At 37.5% G+C, this 12,847-nt stretch overlaps 1 protein-coding gene across 1 annotated transcript in view; it reads right to left on the bottom strand.

Annotated features, from left to right (window-relative positions):
- The window catches only part of LOC118638698 (coiled-coil domain-containing protein 7-like), a 375,882-nt gene that overhangs the window by 101,148 nt on the left and 261,887 nt on the right, over positions 1–12,847 (bottom strand). The window lies entirely within an intron of this gene.

The raw sequence follows: 12,847 nt of genomic DNA on the forward strand, positions 1-12,847 counted from the left end.
ACTCAATGGCTTCACGGGATACTTTTACCAAACAGTCAAAGAAGAACTAACATCCATTGTCCTCAAATTATTCCAAAAAATTAAAGAGGAAAGAAGACTTCTAAGCTCTTATTATGAGGCCACCATTATCATAATTCCAAAGCCAGATATAAACTACAAAGAAAGAAAATTACAGGCCAATATCCCTGATGATCATAGATGCTAAAATCCTCAGCCAAATATTATCAAATCAGATCCAGAAATATATTTAAAAGATTATTCACCATGACCAAATGAGATTTTTGCCAGGATGCAAGGCTGGTACAATTTTCAGAAATCAATAAATGTGATACATGGCATAAACACAATGAAAGATTAAAAAAAATAACCTATAATCATATCAATATATACAGAGAAAGCATTCAACAAAATTCAGCACCCATATTAGGTAAAAACTCTTGGCAAAATCATAATAGAGGAAGCATACCTCAACATAATAAAGACCATTATGACAACCTTCCAGTCAACATTATACTCTATGAGCAGAAACTAAAAGCAATTCCCTTAAGTACAGGAACAATACAGAAATGTCTATTTTACCACATCTATTTAAACATAGTACTATAGTCTTAGCCACAACAATTAGACATGAAGAAAAATTAAAGGTATCTTAATTAGAAAGGAGGAAGTAAAACTTTCATTATTCACAGATGACAAAATATTGTACATAGAAAACCACAAAGACTCCACAAAAATACAACAAACTATTAGATTTAATAAATGAATTTGGCAGAGAAGCAAGACACAAAGTTAACATTTAAAAGTGGATGATATTTTTAGACAATAACAATCTCTCAGAAAGAAAAACTAAAACGATCCCATTTACCACTGCAACAAAATAATTAGGATACAAGACATAAATTTAACCAAAGAGGTAAAGACCAGTACTGATAAATCTACAAGCCATTGTAAAAATAAATACAGGCAGATACAAACAAGTGGAAGCATATACCTTGTCCATGGATTGGAAGAATTAATATTATTAAAATGCCCATACTTCATTAAGTGACTAAGACTAACAATCAGCCTGCAGGCAGAGGTGAATCTCTGGGATATTTGAATCATTGCCTGGCCTGCAACTCTACCTATAAGAATAACACCAGACATCAGTGTTCCACTTGGTCCCTTTCATAAACACTCCAACCCAAAAGAGGGAGCCACAATCTGCAGAATATAGATATCCACAGGGAGATTTTGGCAGGCTCCAAACCCTGCAGAGACAACCAAAGTGATGAAACAAAGAAACAAATCTCAAATGAAAGAACAAGAAAATTCTCCCGAAGAAGGGCTAAAGGAATGGAAATAAGCAAGTTATCAGATATAGAGTTCAGAGCAATAATATGAGAACACTCAACAGCATGACAAAAGATATAGAAACAATAAGAAAAAAAATCAGAAATCAATAACGACATAGCAGAAATAAAGAGCACATTGGGGTGGGATTCCAAAATGGTGGTGGAGTGAATGGAAGCTACACACACCATCTCCCAGAACCAAACTGGAATTACAACAATAACACAGACAAATTGACAAGAAAAAGCAACAGAAAAGCAGCTTGCAAGGACCATATAACCAGGGACACTGACTCGATCCTGGTAGGATTGCAAAGGTGCGAGATGGGGGATGGGAGCCCACAGACAGCAGCGACCTTAGCTGGGAGCAGCTGCTGGGGTTAAACTCCCAAGTGGCTCAACACTGCAGAGCTGGGACAGAGGCTAAAAAAGCCACAGCCACTCACCTTCGGCTCCCGCAGAGGGAGGACAGACTGGACTGGAACTGTGTGGGGACACTCGGAATTTGGAGAGCACTCAGAGCTTTTGCTGATTTGCTGCCACACAGGACGGTGGCCATATTGCTCCTACCCAGGGCTATGGGGAGAGGCAGCAGCCTCTCCCTCAGAGATCCAACCCCACCCTGTGGGCCATTGAAATGCTAATTGAGGCTCATTAACAAGCAGCATCTGCCCAACTCTGGGTAAATCCCCTTATACTGAGCACCTGAGGGAGTTTTTCAATCAATTGACAAGCCAAAACTCTTCAAGTAACCTGGAATGCTAGCCTTATGGCAAAAAGAAAGAGGATACCAGTACCTTTCCTGGGCTAGCAACTTTAACCAGGAAAGTAAGACTTGACAGTGGTGTTTAACTGGGTCCTCCCTCGCTCATCTAAACCCAGGAGAGGGAGCCACAAACAGCAGAACACCAACACCCACAGGGAAAACTTGACAGGCACCAAAGCCCACTGTAATAGTCAAAAGGGTGAAACACAAACAGTAGCCAAATAAAAGAACAAGAGATATCCACCAAAGATGAGATCACTGAGGACCAGTTAGGCAAGTTAACAGAGCTAGAATTCAGAGCCATGATCCTGAGGAAACCCAACAGCATGAGTAAGGACATAGAGATGCTGAAAATAAACAAATTGGAAATTAAAAACCACCAAGAAAAGATAAAAAATGACATATCAGAAATGAAAAACACATCTGAAGGTCTAAAAAGCAGAGTAGAGGAAGCTGAGGACCGGATCAGTGAAACAGAAGATAGGGTACAAAAAAAATCAACCAATCAGAACACCAAAATGAAAAAAAAAAAAAAAAAAAAAACAATTATAAAACAGGAAGACAGTTTAAGAGAACTGTGGGACAACTAGAAATGTAACAATATTTGCATCATAGGAGTCCGTGAAGAAGAAGAAAATGAGCAAGGTTTAGAGAATATATTCAAAGAAATAGTGAGAGAAAACTTCCCTAATTTACTTAAGGAAGAAGGCATTCAAGTTTAAGAAGCACAAAGAGCCCCAAGTAAGAAGAACCCAAACAGGCCAACACCAAGACACATAGTAATTAAAATGCCAAAAAATTAAAGAAAAAGAGAGAATCCTAAAAGCAGCAAGAGATAAGCAACAGGTTACCTACAAAGGAAACCCCATAAGGCTCTCAGCTGACTGTTCAACTGGAACACTACAGGCCAGAAAGGAATGGCATGAAGTAATCAAGGTAATGAAAACCAAGGATCTGAATCCAAGACTACTCTACCCAGCAAGGCTATCATTCAAAATAGAAGGTCAAATAAAGAGCTTCCCAGACAATAAAATGGCTAAGGGAATACATTAGCACCAAACCAGCACTGCAAGAAATGTTAAAAGGACTGCGGTAATTAGCAGGAGAAATACGAAGAAAAATATAACCACACTAAACAAAAATGGCAATAAACAAGTACATATCAAGAATCGCCGTAAATGGACTGAATGCTCAGATAAAAAGACACAGAGTAGCTGATTAGATAAGAAAGCATGACTCATCTATATGTTGTTTAAAAGAGATCCACCTCACAATAAAAGACTCACATAGGTTGAAAGTGAAAGGATGGAAAAAACTTTTCCAAGCAAATGGAAAGAAAAAAAAAGCTGGGGTACAAATACTCATATCTGATAAAATAGACTTCAAAATGAACACCATAACTAGAGACAAAGGCGGTCACTACATAATATTGAAAGGATCTATCCAACAGAAAGATATAACCTTGATAAACATATATGCACCCAATATAGGAGCACCAACAGATATTAAACAACTACTGCAGGACTTCCAAGGAGAAACCAACAGCAATACAATCATAGAAGGGGATTTCAACACCCCGTTGACAGCACTGGATACATCCTATAGAAAAAAATTAGCAAGGAAACAGAGACTCTAAATGAAGCACTAGACCAAATGGATTTAATAGATATCTACGAAAAATTACACCCCAAACTACAGAATTCACATTTTTCTCAAGTGCACATGAGATATTCTCAAAGATCAACCACATGATAGGACACACACTAAATCTCTACAACCTCCGGAAGACTGAAATCATATCAAGCATCTTCTCAGATCACAATGGCATGAAACGAGAAATCAATTGCAACAAGAACATGCAAAGACATTTGAACACATGAACGCTAAATACCATGTTATTAAACAATGAATGGGTTACTGAGGAAATCAAGGAAGAAATTAAAAACTTCCTGGAAACCACTGAAAATGAACACACAACAACACAAAATCTATGGGATGCAGCAAAAACAGTTCTGAGAGGGAAGTTCATAGCACTACAGGCCTACCTCAAGAAACAAGAAAAATTTCTAATTGACTGTCTAACCTCACAACTTAAAGAATTAGAAAGCAAACAAAAAGAAAACCCCAGAGCAAGTAGAAGGAAGGAAATAGTAAAGATCAGAGCAGAATTAATCAACATAGAGACAAGAAAAAAAAAAAAAAAACATTTCAAAGGATGAATGAAATAAAGGGCTGGTTTTTTGAAAAAATAAACAAGATTGATGGACCCTTAGCTAGACTCACCGAGAAACAAAGAGAGATAATCCAAATGCACAAAATCAGTTATGAAAAAGGAGAAGTAAAAACCGACACCACAGGAATACAAAAGACTGTTAACAGCTACTATGAACAACTATATGGCAACAAATTCGACAATCTAAGCAAAATGAAAACATTTTTAGAAGCACGCAGTCTCCCAAAACTGGACTGGGAAGAGATAGAAAACTTGAACAGACCAACAACAAATAAGGCTCTCCCAGCAAACAAAAGCCCAGGCCCAGATGGCTTCAAGGGAGAGTTTTACAGATAATTCAAAAAAGAACTAACAGCCATTCTCTTCAAACTATTTCAAAAATTCAAGAAGGAAGACTTCCAAACTTGTTCTATGAGGCCAGCATAATTCTAATTTCAAAACCAGAAAAAGACACTACAAAGAAAGAAAACTAAAGGTCAATATCCCTGATGAGCATAGACACCAAAATCCTGAACAAAATACTAGCAAATTGAATCCAGCAATACATCAAAAAATTATTCACCATGACAAAGTGGGATTCATCCCAGGGATGCAAGGCTGGTACAATATTCACAAATCAATAAATGTGATACACCACATAAACAAAATGACGAATAAAAACCACATGATCATATCAATAGATGCTGAAAAAGCATTCAACAAAATCCAGCATCCATTTCTGATAAAAAACACTCAGCAATGTGGTAATAGAGGGATCATATCTCGACCTAATAAAGGCCACATATGAAAGACCTAAAGCCAACATCATACTCAATGGGCAGAAACTAACAACATTTCCATTAAGAACAGAAACAAGACAGGGATGTCCACTTTCGCCACTCTTATTTCACATAGTACTGGAAGTTTTAGCACAGCAGTCAGACATAAGGAAAAAATGAAAGGGGTCCAAATTGGAAAAGAGCTAGTAAAACTGTCATTATTTGCAGATGACATGATGTTATACATAGAAAACCCTAAAGACTCCATCAAAAATCTACTAGACTTAATAAATGAATTTGGCAAAGTAACAGAATACAAAATTAACGTCAAGAAATCGAAGGCATTCGTATACACCAATGATGAACTCACAGAAAGAGAAACTGAAAAGAAAATACCATTTACCAATGCGGCAAAAAAAATTAAGATACCTAGGAATAAACTTAACCAAAGAAATAAAGGACCTATTCGCAGAAAACAACAGGTCATTGAAAAAAGAAGTAGAGGAAGATATAAAAAAGTGGAAGCACATACCTTGTTCATGGACTGGAAGAATTAACATTATTAAAATGTCCATACTACCCAAAGCAATCTATAGATTCAATGCAATCCCCATCAAAATACCAATGACATACTTCACAGAACTAGAACAAATAGTTCAAAAGTTCATATGGAACCAAAAAAGACCTCAAATAGCCACAGCAATCTTGAAAAAGAAGAACAAAGTAGGAGGGATCACATTACCAGATTTCAGGTTATACTACAAAGCCACTGTAATCAAAGCAGCCTGGTACTGGCACAAGAACAGGCATATAGACCAGTGGAATAGAACAGAGAGCCCAGAAATGGACCCAAGGCAATATGCTGAATTAATATTTGACAAGGGTGGCAAGAGCATACATGGAGAAAATTCAGCCTCTTTAATAAATGGTGTTGGGAAAATTGGACAGATACATGCAGAAAAATGAAACTAGACCATCAACTTACACCATACACAAGAATAAACTCAAAATGGATAAAAGACTTAAATATAACCCATGAATCCATAAAAATCCTAGAAGAAACTGTAGGCAACAAAATTTCAGACATCATACGCAGCAGAATTTTCACTGATTCATCACCGAAGGCAACAGAAACAAAGGAGAAAATAAACACATGGTACTACATCAACTCAAAAGTTTCTATACAGCAAAAGATATAATCATGAAAATGGAAAGGCTACCCACTGTATGGGAGAGCATAATTGCCAATGGTATATCAGATAAGGGGTTAATTTTCAATATATAGAGCGTGCTCATACAGCTCAACAAAAGGAAGACAAAGAACCCAATTAAAAATGGGCAGAGGAACTAAATAGACACCTCTCTAAACAGGACATACAAATGGCTAAGAGACATATGAAGAAATGCTCAATATCACTAATCATCAGAGAAATGCAAATTAAAACGTCAATGAGGTATCACCTCACACCTTTCAGAATGGCTGCCGTCAACAAATCATCAAACAAGGGTTGGTAAAGCTGTGGAGAAAAGGGGAGTCGAGTACATTGCTGGTGGGAATGCAGACTGCTGTAGGCACTATGGAAAACAATATGGTGTTACCTCAAAAAATTAAAAATTGAACTTCCATTTGACCCAGTGATCCCATTTCTAGGAATCTATCCTAAGAAGCCTGAAACACCAATCAGGAAGAATATATATACCCCCATGTTTGTCGCAGCACTATTTACAATAGCTAAGATCTGGAAATAGCCCAAATGCCCATCAGTAGATGAATGGATAGAAAAGCTGTGGTACATATACACAATGGAATACGACGCAGATGTAAGAAATAAAGATCTTTTATCCTTTGAGAAGAGATGGTGGGACCTAGAAAGTGTCATCCTAAGCCAAACAAGCCAAACAGAGAAAGACAAGTATCATATGATCTCACTTATTTGTGGAATATAATGAACATATCAGTCTGAGGAATGGGGTAGTCTCAGAGTCGTGGAAGTGGGGTACAGACTGACAATTCTCAGAAGAAGGGGTGGTGGGGGAGAGATAAACCACAGAATTTATATGCATGTATGCCAGAACAATGGACAAGGACAACAAAGTTGGGGAGATGGGAAAAGGGAGGGGGAGGGGGAATCAGTGGGGTTAAAAGGAGAAACATCTGTAACAAAAATAAATAAATAATTTAAGAAAAAAATAAACAAATAAAATCAATTACTTGGAATACTGGGGGAAAAAAAAGAATCTGAAAAGCTTCTGCACAGCAAGGGAAATCATCAACAAAATGAAAAGGTAACCTACAGAATGGAAGAAATACTTTCAAATCACATATCTGACAGTGTTAATATCAAAACATATAAAGAACTCATTCTATTAAATAGAAAACAAAACAATCTGATAAAGATGTATGTAGAGGATCTCAAAAGACATTTTTTCAAGAAGACTAAAAAAAAAAAAAAAAAATGGCCAACAGGTATATGAGAAGGTTCTCAACTCATTAATCATCAGGGAAATAGAAATCAAAACCACAAAATATCACCTCATATCTGTTATAATAGCTATTATAAATATGACAAGGAATATGTGTTGGTGAGAATGTGGAGAAAAGGGAACTCTAGTTTACTGTTGGGGGGAATGTAAATTGGTGTAACCACCATAGAAAATGACATGGAAGTTCCTGAAAACATTAAAAATAAAACTTCCATGTTATCCAGTAATTCTATTTCTGAAAAATTTTCTAAAGGAAACAAAGACACTAACTTGAAAAGATATGGAAGTAGGGAACAGACTGACAGATCTCAGAGGGAAGGGGAATAGGGGTGGGTGGGAAGAGATTACCCAAAGAACTTATATGTACATGCATAGCCAATGGACACAAACAACAGTGTTGTGAAGGCGGGATATCGAGGGATCTGGAAGGAGGGTGTCAATGCGGGGGAAAAAGAGGGACATCTGTAACACTTTCAACAATAAAGATAAATTTAATAAAAAAAAGATATCTGAACCCTTATGTACATTGTAGCCTTATTACAATAGTCAAGACATGGAAACAACCTAAGTGTTTATCAATAAATAAATGAATAAATAAAATGTGATATATGTATATTCATTCCAGGAAATATTATTTATGCATAAAAAATAAAAATATTATTTTGCACCCTGCCATGTACAAAAACATGGATTCATTTTGAGGGCATTATGCTAAGTGATGTAAGTTAGACAAATACCATATGATCTCACTTATATGTAAAAATCTTTAAAATATAAAAACAAGTCAAACTCAAAGACACCAGATTGGTGGTTGCCAAAGGTAGCAGGTGGGGTGGTGGGTGAAATGGGTGAAGGTGGCCAAAAGTTACAAACTTCCATTTATTAAATAAATAAATCCCAGAATGTAATGTAGAGAATTGTTACTATAGTTAATAATACTACATGGTGTATTTGCAAGTTGCTAAGAGAACAGATCTTAAATATTTTCATCACAAGAGAAAAATTATAACTATGTTTGGTGATGAATGTTAACTATAAATATCATGGTGATCATTTTGCAATATATGCATATGTCTAATCATTGTGTTGTATACCTGAAACTAAATATAATGTTATATGGCAATTATATCTCAATAACAAATTAAAGCACAAAGGATAAGAATAAGACTGAAACTAAAATGAAAGAATTAACATACTGAAGGAGATAAGAAGCACTAATGCAGGTACATTATCAGTAGAGTATTTGACATATACCCTAACTCTTGGACAAAACAGGGCAGGGTGAGCTGTAAACAAATCATAAAAATCTTTTTAGTAGGTTTGTTTTTCTATGCGCATTCTGAAACAATTTACAAAGCATAATAAGATATAGCATATGAGTAATTGTATTGATGTTGTTCAGAGTCAGATTCACATGGTGAAAGGAAGAACATACACACATGAAATAAAGATCTGAACAAGCCCTAAAATGATAGATTAAAGTTGAAGCAATCTGTAAGAACTCACAATTTCTAAATATGTTTATAAATGTGTATATGTGTGTGTAAGTATATGTGAGTATGACTATGTGTATACTATGTGTACATCTATATGAATATGTATGAGTTTACATTGAGCCACTGACTCCAGGCCCAAATTCTATGTGTTATCTTTCAGGTCCAACCTTAGAAATTACAAAGGCTGTATCTGGCACTTGTCATGAGGAAAGTCTTCAGACTCCACATTAGACTGATGGACAACACAACCAGTGCACACAGACACTGAGGGTGGTGGCAATCACAGACTAAGGCCCATTCGGGTGCCAATATCTGCATTCTTAGTCCAAGTGCTCAATTTTGAGACATTCTTATGTGAGGAGGATTCAGCTAAAACCCTGTACTGTTCATGTGCCTCTACATAGACCAACTTTTCATTGTATCTGGTCAACATTTTTATCAATTCTGGCTCAATTTTCAATACTTTTACACTCCTAACCCTTCCACCACTACTTCACTTTAGCCTTCAGGTCTATACAACAAGAGCCTTTAGTTGGTGCTTTTTAAATTGATAAGCTTATCTTCCCCCATACCACATGCCTGCCAGCACTGATACATCTGACCCTCTCCCAATACAGTTTGGTGGTGGAAAATGGAACATTGATGTAGCTAGAATTTTTCCATTTTTCCAGTTAGACCCTTCCTTATACTATTACATTATGAATAAATACTTAATTTTACTTTCAATTTGTCTTGCTGTTTTCATTGACAACTTAAAAAGCTCCCAGCCCATGGACACAGACAATAGCGTGGTTAAGGCCTAGGGTATGGTAGGGTCTGGGTGGAGGGGGATGTGGGGGAAAAATAGGGGACATCTATAATACTGTTAACAATAAAAAATAAACTTAAAAAAAGAACTGGGAGAGATATTTCAGCTGCAAAGATTTCCCCTAATAAGGAGAGTTCCCAGACCTACACTGAGCCTCCCAACCTGGGGCATCAGTACTGGGAAACAGAATGCCCATAACATCTGACTGTGAAAACCAGCAGGGATTGCATCCAAGAAAGATAAATGGATGCTAGAAACTGGGGCACTGCAGGTCTTAAGGGGCCTGACTCACATACTCACTACCTCTAAGCTCTTGTGCAGGGGAAGCATCTTGAAAAGCATCAGTAACACATGGGGAGAAACTAAATTGACTAAATTCTTGGCAAGGGCTAAAGGGGCAAGGATTGGAGCTACTGTTTTCAAGGACAGAAGCACTGGCAGGTGCCATTGTTTGCTTGTTAAATTTTCCTCCCACCCAGACAACCTGGCATAGGTGGGCACCAAATCTGAGCTTTCCATTAACCTGGTCAACACTGTTTGCCCTACCCTGGTGATTCCCTGAGACTCCCACCCCACCCAACTTGCTTACCCGAGCCTCTACCAGCAGCTCCTCCACACAAGTGGCTTGCCTCAACTCATGCTTCAGACTTTCCCCAAATCTCTCAAATGTCCACATACTCCAAACAAAGAGCAGCAGCCTAAATGTGCCCTATAGCTCTTGCTAAATGGCCCCAAGCCCAGAACAAGTGGCAACTGATCTCAGCTTACATTGAAACTCCCAACATGTGACCCAAGCCTGGCATAAGCAGCTGGCAGTATTGGTCTGAAACATAGCTTCAACAAAGCAGCCACAAGCTCAGTACAAGTGGCAACTGGCCTCAGGTTATAATGCCCACAAAAGGGTCTCAAATTCAAAACAAATGGCAGCCAACCTCAACTAACAGCATAGCCTCTCCCGAGAGCCTCCAACACCTGCAGAAGCAACAACCAAGTGATTACTTTGTAGCTCCTAAAAAGAGGCCCCAAGCCCAACAAAAGCTGTAGCTGACTATAGCTTGTATTGAAACCCTCCCAAGAAATTCCAGAACCAACAAACCTGATGGCCAACTTTGGACCACACCAGAGCACCATCCAACTAGCTCCACAAATGACACCCTTGAAAGGGGGATTCAGCTGGCACCAGAGCTCTGCAAGAGTAACTCCCACTCCATGGGTGCAGCCCACATACAACAGCTAATCAACTGTAGTCACAGCTAGCCCCCATTACCAATCAATCTGAGAGTCAACCTCACCCAATGATGAGTCAACAGTAATCTAGGCTTAACTAAAACAGGAGGGCACACACAACCCACAAAATGGATACCCCTGGATACCTAGCTCAGGTGACCAGGGAGGCTGTGCCTCTGGGCCCCACAAAGACACCTTCTACATAAGGACACTCTATCAAGACCAAGACACATAGTACGTCAACCAAATACATAGAAACATACACAGAGAGCCAGAAAAAAATGAGGAAACAAAGAAATTTGACTGAAATAGGGGAATAAGACACAACTCCAGAAAAAGGACCGAAAAAAAATGGAGACAAGCAACCTAAAAGATACAGAGTTGAAACACTGGTTATAAGAATTCTCATTGAACTTAGGGGAAGAATAAATAAACTTAGTGAGAATTTTCACAAAGAGATAGAAAATAAGAATGAGTCAGAAATGAAGACTACAAAAACTAAAATAAAGACTACTTTAGAGGGAATTAATATCAGATTACATGAAACAGAGGCATGAAGCAATGATCTGGAGACAAGGGAGTGGAAAACACCCAATTGAAACAGCAATATAATTATATACACATACATATGTATATATAAATAAAGATAGTTTAAGGAATCTATGTGACAACATCAAGCATACCAACATTGCATCATAGTGGTACCAGAAGGAGAAGAGAGAGAGCAAGAAATTGAAAACTTATTTGAAGAAATAATGATGGGAAACTTCTCTAACCTTGTGAAGGAAATAGACATATAAAAAACTCAAGGCACAGACAACAATGTTGGGGGGGGGGATCAGTAGGAGGGTGTCAATGCAGGAAAAAGGAGAAACATCTGTAACAAAAATAAATTAATAATTTTTTAAAAAGTCCAGGAAACACAGAAAGTCCCAAAAAAGGTGAAGCCCAAGAGCCACCAAGACACATCATAATTAAAATGCCAAAGTTTAAAGGTTAAAGATAATTTTTTTTATCCTCACCCAAAGGCATTTTTGCATTTATCCTCAGATAGAGCAGGAGGGAGAGAAGAAGGGAGAGAGAAACATTGATATGAGAGGGACACATCAACTGGTTACCACCTGCACGACCCCAAAAGGGGCCAGGGATGAACTGCAACCAAGGTACGTGCCCTTAGCAGTAACCAAACCTGGGACTATCTGGTCTGCAGGCCGACGCTCTAGCTGCTGAGCCAAACTGGCCAGGGCTAAAGATAAATATTAAGAGTACAAAGAGAAAATCCATTAGTTATATACAAGGAAGTTCCCATAAGACTATCAGCTGATTTCTCAACAGAAACTTTGCCAGAATGGACTGGCCCAAAATACTCAAAGTAAAGAAAACCAAAGACCCACAACCAGGATTGCTCTACCTAGCAAGGCTATTATTTAGAATCAAGAGAGAGATAAAGATTTTCCCAGACAAGAAAAAACTAAAAGAGTTCATCACAAATAACGCAATATTACTAGAAATGTTAAAGGGATTTGTTTAAGAGTAAAAGATAAAAACTGTGAATAAAACCATAGGAAACAGATAAATTTTCACCAACAACAGTGAAAACTTAGTAAAAGTAGTGTTAAAACCAACTATAAATCTAGTACAAAAAGTTATGAGACAAAACTAGAAGAACATGTATAATTACAACAATAAGTTAAGGGACACATACAAATACATACACAATAAGTAAACAATAATGACAAAAAAA

The sequence above is a fragment of the Molossus molossus genome, unplaced genomic scaffold, assembly GCF_014108415.1.
Source record: "Molossus molossus isolate mMolMol1 unplaced genomic scaffold, mMolMol1.p scaffold_m16_p_1, whole genome shotgun sequence".
Taxonomy (NCBI): domain Eukaryota; kingdom Metazoa; phylum Chordata; class Mammalia; order Chiroptera; family Molossidae; genus Molossus; species Molossus molossus.